Source organism: Neovison vison, chromosome 4 (genome assembly GCF_020171115.1).
Source record: "Neovison vison isolate M4711 chromosome 4, ASM_NN_V1, whole genome shotgun sequence".
Classification (NCBI taxonomy): Eukaryota; Metazoa; Chordata; class Mammalia; order Carnivora; family Mustelidae; genus Neogale; species Neogale vison.
In genome coordinates, this window is record NC_058094.1 from 135993309 (window position 1) to 136012830 (window position 19522).

Genomic DNA, 19522 nt, shown 5'->3' on the forward strand with positions numbered 1-19522 from the left:
GTGGGACCTCGAGGTCCCTGTAATGGTCCAGATTCCTTCAATGAACACTTGCTGGCCGGGCTGCTGGGAATTGGCCCTGAGCCATCCACCTCCTTTGGGGACGACCTCAGAGGCAAAGGGTGGCCTTCCAGCAGTGGCCCACGCCGAAGACTGACCCATGTGCTCCAGGACAGCTCCCACAGCACCGGCACCCTCTTTGCCTGCCTCCGTCTCTCCCCTGGCATATGAACCTGCTCAGATCTGTCTCAGAGCTGATGTCCATGGTCCCAGCAGGGCACAGGTGGGGAGGTCCCAGGGCCATAGCTACAGAAGATGGTGTGTGTGCATTTTAGCAGAGATAGTACTGAGATTCCACGGGTTTATGGAAAGCCTCTGGGGAATGGAAAAGGCGAGGTGCTGGGTTCTGCCTGTGGACTTGTGTGCCGGGGGAGAGAAGCATAGGGAGGGAAGGGGGCCGTGTCCCTGTGAGCTCTGGAGGAGCACCGTACCTAAATGCACCGCACCAGCTTGTGGACCCGCTGCAGGCTCCCAGCGCCATGAGCCGGGGACCTGCATCCCGTGTCCTGCTTCTGGCTGCCCCTTCCAGCAGCTCCCTAGAAAATGTTACTTTTCAGTGCAAGGAAAACAGAAAATTATCCACGTCATTGCCCACATGCTGTCTTTGACCCAGGCGTACTGGATTGTCAGACTGCGGCCGTGGCCAAGACCATCTTCATGGCAACGACAAAGTTCCAGAAAGTTCTTTCAGAACTCCAGTGGGAAGGAACAAGAGGGGCTCTGGGCAGTGGAGACGGGGCTGAGCCCCCACCCAGACCCCCGCCTGCCCTGTCTGCAGTGCTGGGGAGGGAGCGGTGGGTTTGGTGTCAGCCTGCTTGACCTCAGCTAAACTGCTCTGACTTTTGTTTTCAGATTTGAGATATTTTTGGATGGGTAAGGATGGAAAAAATGTGTGTCCCTTTTTCAGATGATTGCAGCGTGCCCTGTTGTTGTTCAGGTTCTTGGAGAGTCCACGTTGTGGGCTGGGAAGTGAGAGCTCCTGGATTTGGGAAGCCCGCCCCACCCTGTGCTAGTCTCTGGCCAGGGGCGGGCAGGTGCGGGCATCTGCATTTTGGTGAATCTGGGAGCCAGCTGCTCAGGCTAAGGCAAAATGCACGAGAACACGAGGTCCAGTGTGCCTCCTCCCTTCTCGGGGCTCTGCGGGGGGGATGTATGAAGACAGACACTGTCTCAACAGGCCTCCACGTGTCCACAGTCCCAGAGGCAAGGGACAGCTAGCTGGCAAGGGACAGTGAGGAGGGGGGGGACTGATTGGCTTTGAGGGACAGAAAGTTGAGGATAGAGATTTTAGGAGAGGCTGTCCCACAGGGGCGAGGACCCCCCACTTCCCAGCCGCGTGATCTCGGGCAAGCTTATTGGCCTTGTCCCCACACGTAGATGTCCTGGTACCTTCAGAAGTTCAAGTTCACCTAGTCGTTCAGCCAGCAGGGACCTGGACACTGTGACAAAGCCTGAGAAACAGGATGGGCAGAGGTGGTCGGCTCTGGGATGTTCCAGCAAAGAAACAAGTCGGCACTGCCAGGACAGCTGGATGGGCAGAACAAGGCAGCGTGGAAGAGAGCTAAGAGGAGCTTGTCCGCCTGATGGTTCTGGATCTTTGTCACGTTCTCTTGCTGAACAGCTGGGTGCCCTTGGTCAGGTTAGCTACAATTTCAGCTTCTTTCCCTATGGGTGATAATATCAGCCTCAGCCCCATGTAGGGGTCCGTGGGCTGCGACCTCCTCAGTCCTCCCCTCTTCTGCTGAGGCTCCTTTCACGGGACCCTCTGCCGTCTGAGGATGAGAGTCACGAGTTTTGACCTCTTGAGAAATCGTGCTACCCTCTAGAGCAAGGTAGGGGTTGTTGGCCTTTCCAAGAGGCGTTGCTGGGTAGGAGTGGAACAGGAGCGAGGTTCAGCCTCTGCTCTCCGTGAAGAACTGAGGAAGGTCCCCGCAAGCCAGGATAGGCATGGCTAGACCCCGAGGGCCCGGGTAGCGTTGGGTGTCCAGCTCCGATCAGGGGCTGTTCCTGGTAACAGCACCTTAAGACGTGCACAGGCCTCTCCAGGTGGGATTCTAAGACAATTTGGTCCCCGAGGCGGGTACAACCCCTGCCCTTCTTCTGCAGGTTGTAGGGTGGGTGTCTTCTCACATGTGCTTTCCCTGTGCCAGGGGCTTTCCACGCACTCACGGGTCTCAGGATAAGCTCTTGTTGACACTGTTCTTTTGCCTGTGAGGGGCAGCACTTGAAATCTGCAGAGGGCGTTTTCTAAGGGCATCTTTGGAGGGTGCTGCCCATTTCCCGGATTTCACTAATGGGTAAACAGAGGCTGAGAGACTGACTGAGAGACTGTCTTGGGGGATGCTGGAATTCCTCTGCCTGAGTATCCCTCTGGACTGGGACCTGCTCTCCTGAACGCTTCTGGCCAGACAGTCCTGCTTGTTTCTCCGGGCTCATTTTAAGAAGTCATGTGACTTGTTAAGTCCTCCCCGTCGAGTCCCTCCCTTCCAGGCACTTCTAAAGCATTTTGGGCCTTGCCCCCCATGGCCCCGTTGCTTTACGTCTGCAGAACCCTGCTAGAGAGTGAGCTACCCGCGGGCAGGGAGGCCTGGGTTCCCGCGGGCACAGTAGTAATTGCAGCGCGGAAGGAAGGAAGGAGTGAAGGAAGGAACAACCGGTTTTGCAGGGGTCAGGACTCCAGCCTCCCCCCGCCCCCCACCTGCGGCGCGTGAACTCTCGAAGCAGGGACCCTCGGGTGGGCCACCTCGGGCGGGGCCTGGCGGGGAGGTCCCGGGGCGCAGGGGCGCACGGGGGCGCGCGGGGGCGGATCCGCCTTGCGCCCGCAGGGCTGGGCGCTGAGGCCAGGTGACCCGCGGCCAGGCGCGGCGGCGGCGATTGCCCGCTCCGCCTCGAGGGGGCCCTGCGGCGGGCGCGGCGGCGAGCCAGGAGGACGGCCCGCCCGCGCGCTGCTGCGCTGCTCGGCGCCCGGCCTGCTGCGGCCATCGCCCGCGGGACCCGCCGCTCGCCCAGGTACCGGGCCGCGCCGCCGCCCGCTTTGTTTCGGGCCGGCGCCGGCGAATGCGCGCTGGGCGCGGGAAGGGGCTCGGGGAGCGCGCGAGAGCGAACCGGCCTGGGGTCCGGGGACGGGGCTGGCGGCGCGGATCCGGGGTCCGGGTCCGGGTCCGGGTCCGGGTCCGGGTCCGGGTCCGGGTCCGGGTCCGGGTCCGGGGGCGCGGCTGGAGCGGCACTGCGCGGCGGCGCCGGGAGGACTTCGCTCTCTGGGACCCGTCCCGAGACTTGCAGGGCGGAGAGCCGAGCTCGGGGCCCTCTCCCACTCTCGGCCAGCAGGCTCCGTCCCGGTCCCCGGGCTGGGCGGGAGGCGCGGGGCGGGGTGGGGGTGGGCTCGCTCCTTCCGAAGGAGCAGAAACCGCGCGGGGTCGCCGGAGCCCTGCGCCACCTGTGGCACGTGTCCCCCGGCCCGCCGCGCGGTCGCTGACAAGCCGCAAGGGGGAGGGTCCCGGGGCGCGGGCGGGGGTCTGCGTGCGGGTGGGCTCCGCCGGCTGACAAGGGCGCTGGGGGCTTTGCCTGAAGTGATAGGAAGATCTGTGTGTGGCGGGAAGGGACTGGATTCTTAAGACAGCGCCAGATGGTGACCCCCACTGTCCACCGTGGTTAATACCAGCGCCCCCGAACGTGGGGACAAGAGAGAGCACTGCTGAGGGTGGTCACTTCCTGCTTACGGAGAAGCGCCCACCCCGATGGGGTCCCAGCCCTTCACACACTTGGACTTTCTGGGGGTTTTCACTCCCTGTGATATGGACGCATGGGCCTCCAAGACTTGAAACATATCCTGAAAATAGCAGGGCGCGAGTTTTCATTGCATTCATTGCATTAATGTTAATATTGCATTAATTATCTCATTGCCTGACCTCCGGCCTTCAGGACCCCTGTTTTGACATTCTGGTGGGTTTGCTGTGGCCCATTGCCGTCTTTGAGTCTTTGAAGTGCTCCACTTCTTGGCTCTTTGAAAGAGGTTTGCGTCCTGTGATTCTCCCCTCTTTAGGGCCTGCAAGGTTATATTTGCAAATCAATCAACAAGTATTAGAAAGGCCTTTCTGTGGAGAGGCCTGGAGGGGCCAAGGAGGGGCCCCCCTGGAGTCTGCAGCTGGAGGGTGGAGGGAGCAGGACCAGGCTGCAGGGAAAGAGGGGACCTTTGTGCACTGGGAGCTGCCTGGGAACCGGCAGGAGGCCAGACTTCTGACCTCAAAGTAATAGTAACTTACTTTGCAATCTTGCAGAGGAAGGGTGAGCTCAGAGACAAAGCATCGGGTGCACATCTCCAGCGTGTGTGCTGATGGCCTTGCCTGAGTTCATTTCGCCTCTCCACAGGGAGCTGCGATTATGGCCCCATTTTACGGGTGTGCAAAAGGAGGCAAAGAAAAGACTAGGTGTCTTGTCCAAGCTGATGAAACGGGTGGTGCAGCCCCGGGCTTCCTGCTGCCCAGAGGAGTGGGTGTCTATTCTCACGGCGGATTCCTTAGCCCAGCAGCAAAGCTGGCAGTGGCGGCAGATGGGCAGGTGGATGCTTCGCAAAGCTCTGGGGGGGCAGAAAGAGAAGTAGGTGCGCCAGGAACTGTGTGCTCCTGGATGCAAACTGACTATGTTTACAAAGTGTAGCATTGGCACCTAATGGTTTCAAATAGAGCCCCTTGCAAAGGGGACCCCGGGAGCTGCCGGGAGCTGAAGGTCACATGCTCAAATATGTCCCTGAAGCAGGATGTTGCTCCTGATGGGGGCGGGGATTAAAAAAAATGAAAAAGCCTGAGAAGAAGGCGAAAAGTCAAGAAAAGTGAGGGGAGAGAGCCTCAGAAGGGATGGTTTTGGACCCGCAGGCTGGACCATTTTACAGATGACTACATTGTCAGGTAGGGGTCTGGATCAAACCTCTGGCTGGTGGCCCGCCTCTCCTGCTCCTTCTCTAGGATCCGCCAGGCATAAACCACCCTGATGTTGGGGAGAAGCCTCTCTTCCCTCACATCACCCTCCCCGCCCCATGAGCTCCTGATGGGGGAGGCGCAGGGCAGAATCCCCCAGCCACCACCAGCAGTGTTACCCTTGTGTGCCCACCACCCAGTGGGGCCATGGCTCTCTCGGTAGGGTAGGAGGCTTCCTTAGGGTGGCTCCCAGCCACTGGAGAGGCCCTGTTTCATGGCCCTGTTTCATGGCTGGGCCTGAGGGTCTGCTTCTGGCAGTGGGAGCAGGGGTGAGGGGCATGCCTGCCACTCCCCATCCCCTCCGCAAGGTACACAGATCCTGGACTGCCCAAGAGCCAGCCTGTGCGCCTGGAGACCACTGTGGTTGTCTCTGTGGATCTGGGAACAGCAGTCCTTGTGAGCGGGTTAGTTCAGCGGGTGTCTGGTGAGGTCAGAGCTGCCCTTGGTTCCCGGCAGGAAGCGACAGCATGGGCAGCCGACACTGTCTCTGGAAAGTCCTCTGACCTCCGCAATGTTTGGCTGCTCTGGCAGAGGTCTTTCTGAAACCCTCCGGGCCCAGCGGGGTGTGGGGTGTGTGGGCCACGGGTGCTCTTCCCAGGCGCGCCCACATGAAGCTGGCACGGAAAGCCAACCCGCTGCACAAAGGCATTGTTATCACAGTGCCCCCCCCCCCCCGAACGCCCACGCATTCAAGGTCGCTTCCATCAAAGTGTTGCTGAGCGGGACTTGGCTTCTCTTAGGTTCCAGAAATGTTATGAATCTGTTCTACTGCGTTGAGTCCTTAGAACTAATAGCCAGGTCACTCCGCCGCGGGGTCACTGCCCCCCACAACTGTTCAGGCCAGGACCCGTTACGTCTCCATGTCTGTTCCTTTCCTAGAAATGCAGGAAACGTGAATCTCTGGGTTTCTGGGACTTCCTGTGGGCCCCTGCCTATGGGGACTGTGTAGGTGGGCCCTCCTGCAGGCATGTCACACTGTCCCTCTCCTTGTGCGCTTGCGGACCTCTGGGTCTGTATGTCTGGCGCTGGGGCAGCCCTGCAGGGTGTTCTGGAAACCCATCCCCCCCAACGCCCACCCCCCCGGGGGAGTGGGGCTGCCTTTGCTGGATGGGAAGGAGGAGGCCAGGGAAGGCAAGATGACCGCCACCTGGGGCCAGCCTTAGAAGCCATCACAGTGCCTGCCTGTGTCACAGAGGGGATGAGGGTCATCAGCGATGACCCCCTACATATTTTAAAAGAGTTATGTGAATTTAGAAAAAATAGAAAGCGGCGATCTGGAATTCATGGATTTTGTCCCAGGTGGGCTAAGTTAATGACAAATTTACGTTCAAGAAGTCTTGGTCAGTAAGCAGGAAAATTCCCTCCAGGGGAGCATTCTCTGATCAGGGAAGGGAGGAGCCCCTCGAGGCCACCAGCTCTGGGGAGAGAAGCTTTTCCAAGGCATTCCTGGGCTGGGCAGGAAGCCTGGGCGCCCCCCCCCCCCCCCCCCCCGCGCCGCGAGCGTCCCCCTGCGCCAGGCTAGTGACCTTGTGAGCCCAAGTCTTTCTTCCGAAGGTACAGCGGTGCTTGCCGACGGGGTCGTTTGCCGGGCAGGATCTGATCTTTGCCCAGCCTTGAGCGGCGTGGGTTTTGTCCGAATTTTCCAGAATTGGGCCCTGAGACTCAGGGAGCTTGACTAGCTCACCGGTGTCCTGGGGGTGGTGCGTCTGGGATCGGAGTCTGCCCCATGTTGGCCATTGGGGCCGGAGCCCGTGAGCGGATGGCGTGGCATGGCGCTGGGGGGCGTCTCAGATTGGAACCCAGGTCCGGATGCAAAACTGGGACTCCTTCCCAAGACCAGGGGTCCCCATGGCTCCCCGTGAGGGGCCGGCGAGGTGTCCCCAGCTGGCAGGGCTCCCTGCGCAGCTGCTTCCTCGGACAGGGAGCCTGTGTCTCTCTCTGATTCTCTCTTCCTTCCTCCCTGGGCTCTCATTGTGGCAAGGTTGGGGGGGGCTCCCGCCTTCCTCTTCCTCTGCTCTGGAGAGATGATGACCCTCCCCGTACCCGTCGCAGCTCCAGCTTTGTTCTTCAGCATTAAGGGACGTCTGTCTGTGGGACCCTGTTCCAGCTCCCGAGCAGGGAGCAGCTGGTGCCCTCGGGGCCAGGCTGTGCCCGCGGGCATCCTCCACGCTGCGCCTGAGGGCACCGTCCCAGCGGCTGAGGGTCTCAGCGGCCCTCGCTGTGCCCAGAGGTAGCAGCCGGTGTGCCCCAGTGGCATTTCAGTGCAGACTTTCTGAAGCTGGCCGCCAGTGGTGAAACCACTCCATGAGGTTTGGAAGACAGGAGCGGAGTAGCTCTGAGCCAGGGCAGCAGGCAAGTGCTCGAGGGGTGCGGCCCCGGGGCCTGTGCTGGCCTGTGGCTGCTTTGCTCTTTGCAGGAGAGGCCGGCCAGAGTCCGGACCATGCTCCCACCACGGCCCACAGTAGCAGTGCCATGCCACTCATCTGGAGCTGGGGGTGGATCTCGTGGGGGGGTTGGCCCACATCTGGCCATCGATCGAGGCGCCCTGGGGCCCGGCCGGGCCATTAGCTGGGCGTCTGTGTTCTGTGCACATTCCTCCCGGAGCTGGAGCCGGAGCTGGAGCCGCAGCACAGGCTCCGGGAACAAAAGGGCTCCATTGACTCAGTCCTGGCCGTCCTCCCTCCTAATTCATCACCTCTCAGGGGTTTCCTGAGGCTCCCTCCCTCCCACTGGTGATTTTGGACGCAGATCAAAGGCAAGGTTCAGGCAGCGCGCTGGGGGAAAGAGTGGGTTCTGCCGGCCACAGGCTTGGGGTAAAGACGCCCTCTGTCGCCATGAGTGTCCTTGGGGTGTCCCCACCTGCAGCCTGGGGCCTCGATGCCCTTCGTGGGACTCACACTGGCAGGTCCCACGGGCTGTCCTTTGCTGGCCACTGCTGACTCTGGTCCCACTGAATGTCCCTAGCCCCAGCAGCTCCTGCTGGAAAGGCACTTCCTCATTCCTGGATGCGTTATCTGATCCTGCGCGGGGTGGGGGGGGTGGGGGGGTGGGGGGGGTGGGGGGGGGTGGGGGGTGGGGGGGGTGTCCGAGTCCTGTGATAACCGGAGGAGACAGTGGGGCACCTTCATCCCGAGGATCCCAACAGGTGTGTTTCCAGTTCACCGCTAGAAGATCTGACGTGCCCAGTGGGCGGTGGGTAGTGGGCGGGGGTGGGGGTTGATCTGTGCTTGTCTCCACTGGGGGGAGCTGAGTGAGGCCCGGGCCTGCTGGGGGAGGGGGACCCTTGTCATCTATGCTACTCGGGGGTAGGAGAAGCTTCCCGGGTAATGGAGGTCTGAGCTGCTTAAGCTGATTTTTGAGTCTTTTCCTACAAAACCATTTTCCCGGGCTCTCCCCTGGCTGTGGACTTGGAGAACTTTCCTTCTGACAGCACCGCCCCGGAGGCAGTGTTTCTTGGCTTGCTTGGCGCCCATACCGGCTGCGCTGTTTGGGTTGACGGCACCCCGATCCCGCGTGTCACCCTGGGCCCCGCATTTCAGCACCAACGCGGCAGTGACAGCGCGTCCCCACCTGTAACCGCCTCTGCGCACTCGGGGGTCGGGGGTCGACGGCAGCAGGCGCCCCGCATGTGGAGACGCAGGAGTGGACAGGACATCTGTCTGTGCTCCGGCTGCGCGCCCCCCGCGTATACCCGTGCGCAGATGTTCTTGAGCAGGACTCTGGCTGGTCTTGTGCCTGGAAGGACTTCCAAGCCTGGTTCAGAGGTCAAAGAACACAAACTTTTTTTTTTTTTTTGGTGGTAAAATGCATAGAACAGTGCCTCCCATTTTAACATTCTCAAGTGGAGGGGTCAGTGGTACCGAGCACATTCGTGTCGTACTGGCAACGCCCCCGTCCATCCCTGGATCCCTTTTCGTCTTGTGAAAGGAAATGTCTGTTCCCAGGAAACACTCCCCTCCCCTGCCCCCAGCACCCCGATTCTCTGGCCCCCTGAGGGTGGTCCCCCTGAAGGGTCACACAGTCTTTGTCCTTTTCGTGACTGCCTTATTCCTCTCACAGCCCCTGGCGCATCTATCCTGTGGCGGGTGTCAGAAGCCCCTCCCATTCGAAGGCTGCATATCATTCCACTGCGTGGACAGACCGTGATTTGTGCGTCCGTTGGTGGACACGCGTGCTGCTTCTGCAGTTTGGCTGGCAACAAGGGTGCATGGAGATCTGTTCTGACCCCTGCTTTCCCTCCTTTTGGGAGTACACCCAGGAGGGGACACAGGCTTTTGGAAGGCCCCCCATATACTGCAGTGCAGTAACCCGTGTGCTCACTAGGGGTATCCCCGTGTCCACCCGGTATCTCGGAATGCCGCGTGCACAGGCTGAAAACCAGGCCTGCAGGCAAAGGAAGAGGAAGGCTTCTTACTGAGCTATTTTGACAGATCGTGTAAACTCTGTGATTAATGGAATGAGAAAGCAGGAAGAATGTCTTTCATTTAAAAAAAAAAAATAGAGCCTTCAGGGTTGCTTGGTTTTATTTTCAATTAAAAGGGTCTGATTTTGTTTCTGGAGAATGGTTTTAATTTGGATAAATAGTTCAGTCTGGGGACTGCGTGCCAGAGCCTAGGGTCTCTGAGGGCTGTTACCCAGCGCTCCCCCCGCGGCTTTTTGGAGGGAATGTGGACCTGGGCCTTGCGCTGGCCTGGCCTCCGTCTGGCGGCAACGAGCGTCCAGTGCTGGGGAAGGGGTTGGGGGGACAGCCCTCCTGACCTGGGCGCACAACCGATGGGAGCGAGGGGCCCCAGCCCAGTGGTCGCTGGTTAATTTTTATCCTCCAAGAACGTGTTCGGAGTCTCATGTCGAGAATGCCAGGAAGCAGCCCTCGTCCCTTCTCCGCCGGGCAGTTGGACCAGACTTACCGGCATCTTTTCCAACGCAGGCCTTTGCAGCATTGGTCAGGTTTGGAGGATGCGGAGGGGGAGACATTCCTAAAGGCTGCAGATGACTCCGATGGTAGAAGCTTCCGAGGCCACGCAGGCTTCTGACCTCGGCCCGGGCCCTCTAAAGGCTGGGTCTGTGTGCCTTCTTTCAGAGGGGCTTGAAGTTGGATCTCAGAGTCGAACTCAAATCCTGGGCATTCTGGGGAAGGAGCCCTGGGGGTAGGGACTGTGGGCAGGAACCACCTGGAGTGTCCCTGAGGCAGGGAAGGGGTTGAGGAGGGCAGAGGGGATGAGAAGGCACAGGGTGCGACATCCATTTGTTAGAACTAGGATAGATGTCAAAGCCTTCACTCTTCCTGCTGTTTAACCTAGGGCGGGGGGAGGTCTGCGACCGGTGCCGGGACCTCCTGGGGTCTGTGGCAGCTCTAGGGTGGATGGGGAGCTGCCCCAGAATGTCCCCGAGCGAGTGCAGTTGCACAGGAGGGAGAGTGGGCGAGGTGGCTGGGGACCGTGCACCTGGCAGGGATCGGGCCTTCTGCATGGTGGGGGGGACCCTCAGCATGCAGGAGAGCCTATAGGCCAAGCAGTTGTGCATAGGACCTGGGCCTGCATCCCGGGCTGCTGTGCTGGCAGGTGGAGAGGCAGCTGGAGGCATACAGGCCCCTGACAGAGGGCACTTCTCAGCAGAACCCATAGGAAAGTCTCTGGGTGGGGGGACTGGGAGGAGCTGTGGGGAAGGGGGCCCCAGGACCGGGGTCCTGGCCCGCTACTGGACAGGCATGTCCGGGACCAGTGCCCTAAGGGACAATCTGATGCGTGGCCTCATCCTTTGGGTGCCCTGCATGTTTGGGACTGTGTGGGCAGACATTGGTAGTGCCCAAGCCCTGTTTTCTGGAGCAGCCCTGGTGGCTCCCTGTGTGCCCCCCCAGAGCCCCTCCTGGTGTCCCGCCTGCCAGGCTGCGATTTTAACCGGAGGAGATGTTAGCATGAGATTGGGGCACAGACAGAGTCCCTCTCCCTTGTCCTCACCCCTCCCCACCCCACGTACATAGGAAGGCCCAAGGTAGAGGTCACCTAGAAGGGTGCTTTCACAGCATGTCAGCTGTTGCTGACACCCCCCACCCCCCCCGCGCCATGCTGCCCCGGGACCACTGTTTGCACCCCTGCCCGTGTGCCCGCCTCCTCCTCCCCTGCAGGTGCAAGCCGGCTCCTGGCCACCCTGGGGGCCAGTGTGTCAGAACTTCCTCTGGGGACAATGAGCATGTCTGGCAGCAGCCGCAGCTCCTCCTCTGGGCAGGGGGTGGGGGATGAGGGGTGGTCTGCAGGCCTTTCTGACTCTGCATACAGCCCACCGGGAGGTATGTATGGTCTCTGCCCTACGGTGCCCAGGCAGGGCCATCCTCCTGGCCCAGGGTCCATGGGGCAGAGCCCACTGCTTTTGCACACGCTGGTTTGGCTCTTGTGTCTGTACTGGTCCCAGGCTCAGCACATGTGGGGGGCACATCTGGGAGCAGCAGGCTGGGGGGCGCTGGAGCTTTGCTCTGGCTGGCTGCAGCCCCCTGAGGCTCTGGGACCAGCGTTTTTGGTCATTGTCTGTCTGGGACCTGTAGGGCTGAGCTCAGCTCTGTAGCCCAGAGACAGGCCCAGCTTCCGGGGTTAGGTGCCAAGCTGGGTTTGGGTCACCGGACGGTTGGACTTCAGAGACTTTGGCCAAGGGTGGGCTCTCTTGTTTGCTCTGCACTGGCTTCAGGGCTGCCTGCCTGCCTTCTGTTTGCTGAGCCCGGTGTTTCTGCTGTGTTCGGCTGGTGTCTGGCCCATGGGCTTTTAGGACTTCCTCACGTCCCTGTCCTGTGCTGAGCACAGAGGAGGCCCTGGCTGGACACTGCTGGTGTTTACTCTGCAGGAGAACAGGAGCCAGCCTGCTATTGTGGACTGTCCCGGGGCTGCTCTGTGGGGTCGCTGATCACGCAGGGGTTGGGGGCACTGAGGACGCTCCCAGATGACTGCTCCCTGATGACCGTGTGGGCAGGGGGTCTCCTGGGGACTTGCAGTCATTTCCTTCTTTGTTATTCTTCAGCTACTTTAGCTTTGGGAGGAGCCTCCCCAACTTTCTCTCCAGCTCAGCCCCTACCTCCACCACATGGCAGCTGGGAAGGGGCTGGGCCAAGGACCGCCCCCCCATAGCCTCTGTGACCTTCCTGCGCCCTCTGGGGTCAGCAGTCTCTCTGCTCAAATCTGAGCTCTTCCAAGGACAAGAATCAAGGTTGCTGCTTTCATCTCTGTGAGATAAGAGCTTTCAGGCGTGGCTGGGTGCCCTTGGGCTGGTCGCTTGGTCCCCAAGCCGCTGGGCTGCCCCTGTATCTATAGCCCATCCCACATGTGTCACAAACCGAGGGCATGGTTCCACGCCCACACGGGAACGTTCTAGAAGCTGGTTCCTCACTGGGAGAAAGGGATGTACCCGCACGTTTCCTCAGGGTTTCAGGAAGTTTTCCAGGCCCACCACTTCCTTTTTTCTGGAAGGTTCTCTCTGCAGTTCATTCCACTAACGTTCAGGCAAGGCCGTTGATGCTACTCTGACAGATTGGAGAATCTAGCCCACTGTTAGTTTCTTGGAAAAGAGCCACATTTCAAGTGGTCCTGTTATTGGAAGTTGCCAGTCAGGCCCTGCTAGGAACCCACGCAGACTCCCCAACGAGGGCGGCAAACACTGTCCTCTGCTCAGAGCACAAAAGAATATTCTTTCTGGATAGAGCGAGTGTTGGGGTTTCCGTGTAGCCCACACTGTAGAGAGAGCAAGAATTATTTCCTTTGTCTTCCGCTCAAAATGTGTCCACTGTCGATGCAGACTCACCAGCATGTGTAATCTCTTGTCTAATATTTAAACGAGGGTTTTGTTCTTGGAAAAGTGCTGGGCATCCAGCAACCCCCGTGGGGACGAGAGCCAGCCGCCCCGATTACTGGCTTTTCTGTCCTGCTGATCCAAGGTCATATTCACTAAGTCTTTCTTTGGGATTGAGCGCATTAAAAAAATTAATTAAAAAAAAACAAAAAACAAAAAAACAGAAACCCAAGCTGTCCAGATTCTGGAGAGGTGTTTGCATCCTTGGTGTGGTCGGCGTGGGTCCAGAACCTCGCAGCCTGCTGCTGGGAGGAGGAACGGACAGCTGTGCCTGGAGGCTGGCCGTACTTGAGGGCCACGTGCTCTCTGCCCGTCGCCGGCCCGTCCACCTGTCTCTAAACGGACAGCAGCCTTCCGGAGGGCCACGGTGTGCCTCTACCACCTGCTTCTGTTTCCCTCCCTCGTTCACGCTTTCTTGCACCTGACATTGACCAAGTGCCGGCCTGTCCCAGGGGCTCTTGACCGTCACCACGTGCTGTGGCAAGGGGGCAGCGGGGTCCCCTGGCTTGCTGGCCAGGGCGGCCTGGATATGGTAGGCCCAGGGTCTGCCCCTCCGTGGTGGTGAGTTCCTTGGAGCCCCCGCTGCTGCCCCTGCCCTGCCGGTCTCTCCTTCCCGGCAGGTCCCGAAAGGACTCCCCAGGCCACCGAGTCCCAGTGCACGCAGAGACCCCTGGGGGTGGACAGCAGCCGGCGGCGGGGGCCAGACTGTGTGGGGAGCTCACAGCTTCTCCTGCTCTTCCGGCCGCGACGGACCGAGGCGTTCTCGAAGGCCCGCAGGTGTTGATACAGAGTGAAGTCTCCTGCGTGGCTGGCCAGCGGGGTCGGAGGGAGCAAGTCCTCCCTGCGCCTGCCCCTGCGGACTCGGGGCTCACCTCAGTCTCATGCACCCTGTTCGTTCCACTGGGACCTCTGTGTCCCTGGGACTGGAGGCCCCGCCCCAGGCCTCTTTCTCCGTGTTGACTTAGTTCTTTTCCTTACGGAGCGCAGTTGGCATACGACATTGTGTCCGCATACAGGTTAAGAAGAGAGCAGCACTGCAAATCGAGGTACTGTGTCGCCTAACAAAGTGGTCACATGCTATTAACTGTACTGTAGACTTGTATGGTATCCCAGTGTCTTTTTTTTTTCTTAAATAACTGCACATTTTACCTTTTAATCCCCTTCCGCACCCCACCCCTCCTTCTTTCTGGCAACTGCTAGATTGTTCTCTATATGTCTGCTTATCATTTTATTTTTTTTAATTCCACATGTAATGGGGGCCTCTGAGTGGCTCAGTCAGTTAAGCGACTGCCTTCAGCTTAGGTCATGACCCTGGAGTCCTGGGATCGAGTCACGCATCAGGCTTCCTGCTCAGCGGGGAGTCTGCTTCTCCCCCTGACCCTCCACTAATTGTGCTTTCTCTCTCTCAAATAAATCAATAAAATCTTTTTAAAAAATTCCACATGTAAGATAGATCATACAGTATTTGTTTTTTACTGAATGACTTATTTCTCTTACCGTAACACCTTCTAGGTCCTTCTATGTCATTACAAATGGAAAGATCTCATTCTTTTTTGATGGCTGAGTAATATTCCGTGCGCATATGTTCTACACCTTCTTTATCCGTTCACCTGTCAATGGGCTTTTAGGTTGCCTCCGTAGCCTGGCGATCGTAAACAATACTGCAACAACATAGAGGTGCATGTATCTTTTCAAATTCATATTTTTGGTTTTTTGGGGGAAATACCCAATAGCTGAACTGTTGGATTGTATGGTATTTCTATTTTTAATTTTTTGAGGCCCCTCCACACTGTTTTCCACAATGGCTGCCCCCGTTTGCACTCCCACCGACAGTGTAATGGGTTCCCCCTTCTCCACATCCTTCTGACACGTGTTGTTTCTTGTCCTTTCCATTTTAGCCATTCTCACAGGCGTGAGGTGATACTTCATTGTGGTTTGCATTTGCATCTCCCTGGTGTTGAGCGATGTGGGGCGTTGTTTCATGTGTCTGCCAGCCATTTGGATGTCTTCTTTGGAAAAATGACTATTGGGCTCCACTGCCCCTTTTTAACTAGATTATTTGTTTCTTTTGTGTTGAGTTGTGTAAGTTTTTTATATGGTTTGGATACTAACACTCTATCGGACCTACCACATGCAGATAACTTCTTCCATCCCCTCGGCTGCCTTTCCTTTTGGTGATGACTTCCTTGGCTGTGGGGAGATTTTTAGTCTGATGCGATCCTGTCTGTTTATTTTGGCTTTGTTGCCCTTGCCTCAGGAGACTGGTCTGACGCGTACTGCTAAGACCAGCGTAGAGAACTTACTCTTCTAGGCACCTTATGGTTTCTGGTCTTACTCTCAGGTCTTTAATCCATTATGCACGTATTTGTACAGATGGTGTAAGAAAGCGGTCCCGTTTCCTTCTTCCGCACGTGGCTGTCCAGTTTTCCAATATCATTTGTTGAAGGGACATGTCCCCATTGCATATTCTGTCCTGACTTTGTCATAGATTCCTTGACCCTATAGTTGTGGGTTTATTTCTGGGGTCTCTCTTCTCTCCCGTCAAACCATGTGTCTGTTTTTGCGTCAGTCCCCTACTGTCCTGAGGATCACAGCTTTGTAGGTATTACTGTAGCTCTGTGCACTTTGAAATCAAGGATGTTGATGCCTCCAGCTTTGTTCTTTCGCAAGATTGTTTTGGCTATTAAGGGACTTTGTGGTTCGAAACACATTTTAGGATTTTTTGTTCTTCTATCTGGGAAAAATGTTGTTGGAATTTTGATAGGAATTGCACTGAATTTGTAGATTGCTTTGGGGAGTTTGGACATTTTAGCAATATTAATTCTTCCAATCCATCAGCATGAAATATCTTTCTATTTATGTGTGCCGTCTTCAATTTCTTTCATTAATGTCTTAACAGTTTTCAGTGTACAGAACTTTCACCTCCTCGGTCATAGTAATTCCTGGGTATTGTGCATGGAATTATTTTCTTAATTTCTCTTTTTGATAACTTGTTCTTCGTGTAAAGAAATGCAACTGAGATCAGTATGTTAATTTTGTGTCGTGCAAGCCTACTGAATTCATTCATTTGATCTGACAATTTTTTGGTTGGGTCTTCAGGGTGTTTTGTTTGTTTGTTTGTTTTGTTCAGTTTTGTTTTGGTTTATTTAAGGATTTTTATTTATTTATTTATTCGACAGACAGAGATCACAAGTAGGCAGAGAGGCAGGTGGTGGGGATGGGGGGAAGCAGGCTCTCTGCTCAGCCCCAATGTGGGGCTCCATCCCAGGACCCTGAGATCATGACCTGATCCAAAGGCAGAGGCTTAACCCACTGAGCCACCCAGGCGTCCCAGGGGTTTTGATGTTTAGTATTGTGTCCTCTACAAATAGTGACAGTTTTACTTTTTTTCCAATTTGGATGCCTTTTATTTCTTTTTCTTATGTAATTGCTGTGTCTAGGATATGTAAAATTATGTTGAATAAAAGTGGTGAGAGTGGACATCCTGTTTTGTTTCTGGTCTTAGAGGAAAAGCTCTTAACTTCTCACCGTTACGGGTGATGTTGGCTGTGATCCTCTTGACACGGCTTTTGGTGTGTGGAGGTGTGTTCCTTTTGTTTCCATCTCGTCGAGAGTTTTTATCACGAATGGATATTGAGTTTTGTGAAATGCCTTTTCTGCATCTATTGGGATGATCACACGATATTTACCCCTCATGTTGTTGTTGTTTTAAGATTTATTTATTTATTTTTTGAGAGACAGTGAGTTCCGGTTCATGACCAGGGTTGGGGGGAAGAGGCAACACGGGGGGGGGGGTGTATGGATCTCAGGACCTTGAGATCATGACCTGAGGCGAAATCAACAAGAGTCAGACACTCAACCAGCTGGGCCCCCCAGGTGCTGGGTATCCTTTGTAATGTTAATGTGGCTTAGCACATGGGCCAATTTGCAGATAGGCATCCACAGAATAAATCTCACTCAATCACAGTGAATGATCTTTTTTTTTTTTTTTTTTTTTTAGATTTTCTTTATTTATTTGACAGACGGAGATCACAAGTAGACAGAGAAACAGGCAGAGAGAGAGGGGGAAGCAGTCTCCCCACTGAGCCGAGCTGAAGGCAGAGGCTTTAACCCACTGCGCCACCCAGGCGCCCTGGTGAATGATCCTTTTAATGTATTGTTTAATTTGATTTGCTCGTATTTTTTTGAGGATTTTTGTGTCTTTGTTCAGGGTGATGAATCCATCATTTTTCTTTTTTGTGTCTTTGTCTGGTTTTGATATCAGGGTCATTCTGGCCTCATAGACTCGATTTGGAAGTATTCTTTTCTCTTCTATTTTTTGGAATACTTTGAGAAGGGTGGGTACTAATTCTTCTTTAAATGCCTGGTAGACATCACCTGTGAAGCTGTCTCATCCTGGACTTTTATTCTTTGGAATCTTTGCAATTGCTGACTCAATCTCATTACCTGTAACCAGTGTGTTTGGATTTTCTTTTTCTCCATGATTCAGTCTGAGAAGACTGTGTGCTCTAGGAGTTTGTCCGTTTCTTCTGGGTTTTCTAGTTGTCGGTGTGTAGTTGTTTGTAGTAGTGTTTTCTGATCCTTCGTATTTCTGGGTGTCTCTTCTTTCATTTCTGTTTTTATATATTTGGGCCCTCCCTTTTTTTCTTGATGAGTCTAGCTAGAGGTTTATTGATATCATTTATACTTTCAGAGAAGCAGCTGTTAGTTTCATTGATCTAATTTTTTTAGTCTTAGTTTCATTTATGTCTGCTCTCGTCTATTTTTAAAGATTTTATTTATTTGTTTGACAGACAGAGATCACAAGCAGGCAGAGAGGCAGGCAGAGAGAGGGGGGAAGCAGATTCCCCGCTGAGCAGGGAGCCCGATGTGGGGCTCGATCCCAGGACCCCAAGACCATGACCTGAGCTGAAGGCAGATGTTTAACCCACTGAGCCACCCAGGCGCCCCTCCGCTTTCATCTTTATTATTTCTTCTCTTCTACTAACTTAGTGTTTTGTTTGTTTTGTGTGTGTGTGTGTGTAGAGTTAGATTATCTGGGAGTTTTCCTGTTTCTTAAAGTTGGCTGTATTGCTATGAACTTTCCTCTTAGAACTGCTTTGGCTGTGTCCCCTAGATTTTGGACTGTCATGTTTCCAATTTTGTTTGTCTGGAGTGGGTACTGTCTGGACGGGGTGGGGTTCTGTGTGCCCTTCCCTAGGGCCATCTTGGCAGATCTGCTGGAGCTGGTGTGGGTGTAGTCCTGGGGATACTGGGGTGCACTGTGCTGGGGCTGTCTTGGTGGGACAGTTGAAGCTGGAGTGGGAGTGGGCCAGGGCTCCCATTGTGGATGTTACCTGGGTAGGTTGGCTGGACCTGGAGCACATGGAGGTTGAGTGTGTTCTGAGGCAAGCTGTGCCAGTGGTCCTAGGACAAACCACTGCCTTGGTGGGACAGCTGGAGCCTGTGTGGGCTAGGGGCCTGGGCTTGCTGGGGTGTCCTAGCAGGGCTGACAGAGTGCTTGGACCCTGCTTGCATCTGTACTAAAGGTCAAGGGGGACATCAAATATGGTCCTGGGTGGTGCCTCCAACCTTGGAGAGAGTTTCCGCATTCCTCTGTTTGGCCAAGGCTCCAGAGTGTGGAAGTGGGTTTCCTCCCCCGACAGCCTGTTGCCCTTCAAGCTGGATTTCTTCCTGTGTCCCAGGGCAGGGGGTGTACTCTGGGTCCCCTCGTCCCCATGTCTCTGGGGGACCCCTCGTCCCCATGCTGCTCTCTCTGTTTGCACGGCCCTCAGTTCCTCTTCAGGAGGAAATGTTCTGTGTGCCAATGTAATATAGTGTGTCTGGGGAGGAAGTGAGTTCAGGGTCTCCCACGGTGCCTCTGTGCCCCAGGGACTCCCCCTAACCCCCAGAATTATAACTTATTTTCATAATTTCATACCCTGCTGAGTTCCCAAAAGGATTTGAAAAGGATGCAGAAATACATAGAGCAAGATTAAATATTATTTTTTTAAAAAGGCATGGACCAAGAGAAACTACAGATCTGATAAAACCATGGATCCCGTAGAAGGCTGGCATCTGCTGGGTTCGCCACAAAGCCCTGGGGATCTAATGACTTGGCCAAGAGCCTCCTGGAAGCAGCCCAGTGAAGGAAACAGTCATCTTCAATAGCTTCTTGTCCACAGAATACAACTAACTCAGTTATGAGAAACAGCACCAACAGAAACAAGTACTTTACTCCAGAGCTCAGAGACTTTTCAGAGATGGGATCCTGAGGGAGATGCCTCTGGGTTGCAGGGCGGGGGGGGGCGCGCTTGGCCACACTGTCTGTGCACCTGACAGAAGACATGTGGAGCACACAGTCTCTAACCCCCTCCACGGCGGCCACGGGCATTGGGACAAAAATGAAGTCTGTAGGAGGAAGCTTCCAAGGGATCCAAGTGTCCATTTTGTCACCCTCAGACTTAGGCTTCGCTGGGTCACGAAGGTGGCCACATCTGTAGCACTCCTTCCATGCCCTCTGAGTGGAGTCTGCCCATGAAGGCTTCCCTGGGGCCCCATGGGGCCACACTGCTGCAATTTGACAGAAATGGGCTTCTATGCTACTGCCTGGTGAGTCCTCAGGGATTCCCTCTGCCTCTGAACCAAGGGCAGGAGCCTCCTGTCCCACAAGCGGGGCCTGG

General features: G+C 55.8%; 1 protein-coding gene across 2 annotated transcripts in view; it reads left to right on the top strand.

Moving 5' to 3' along the window:
• The first annotated feature begins 3022 nt into the window (after positions 1–3022).
• Positions 3023–19522, top strand: part of TNS3 (tensin 3) — a 201693-nt gene continuing 185193 nt past the window's right edge. For both annotated transcript variants that reach the window (XM_044245712.1, XM_044245714.1), the window contains exon 1: positions 3023–3066. The gene's annotated coding sequence lies outside the window, so the exon portion shown is untranslated. The remainder of the gene's footprint in view (positions 3067–19522) is intronic.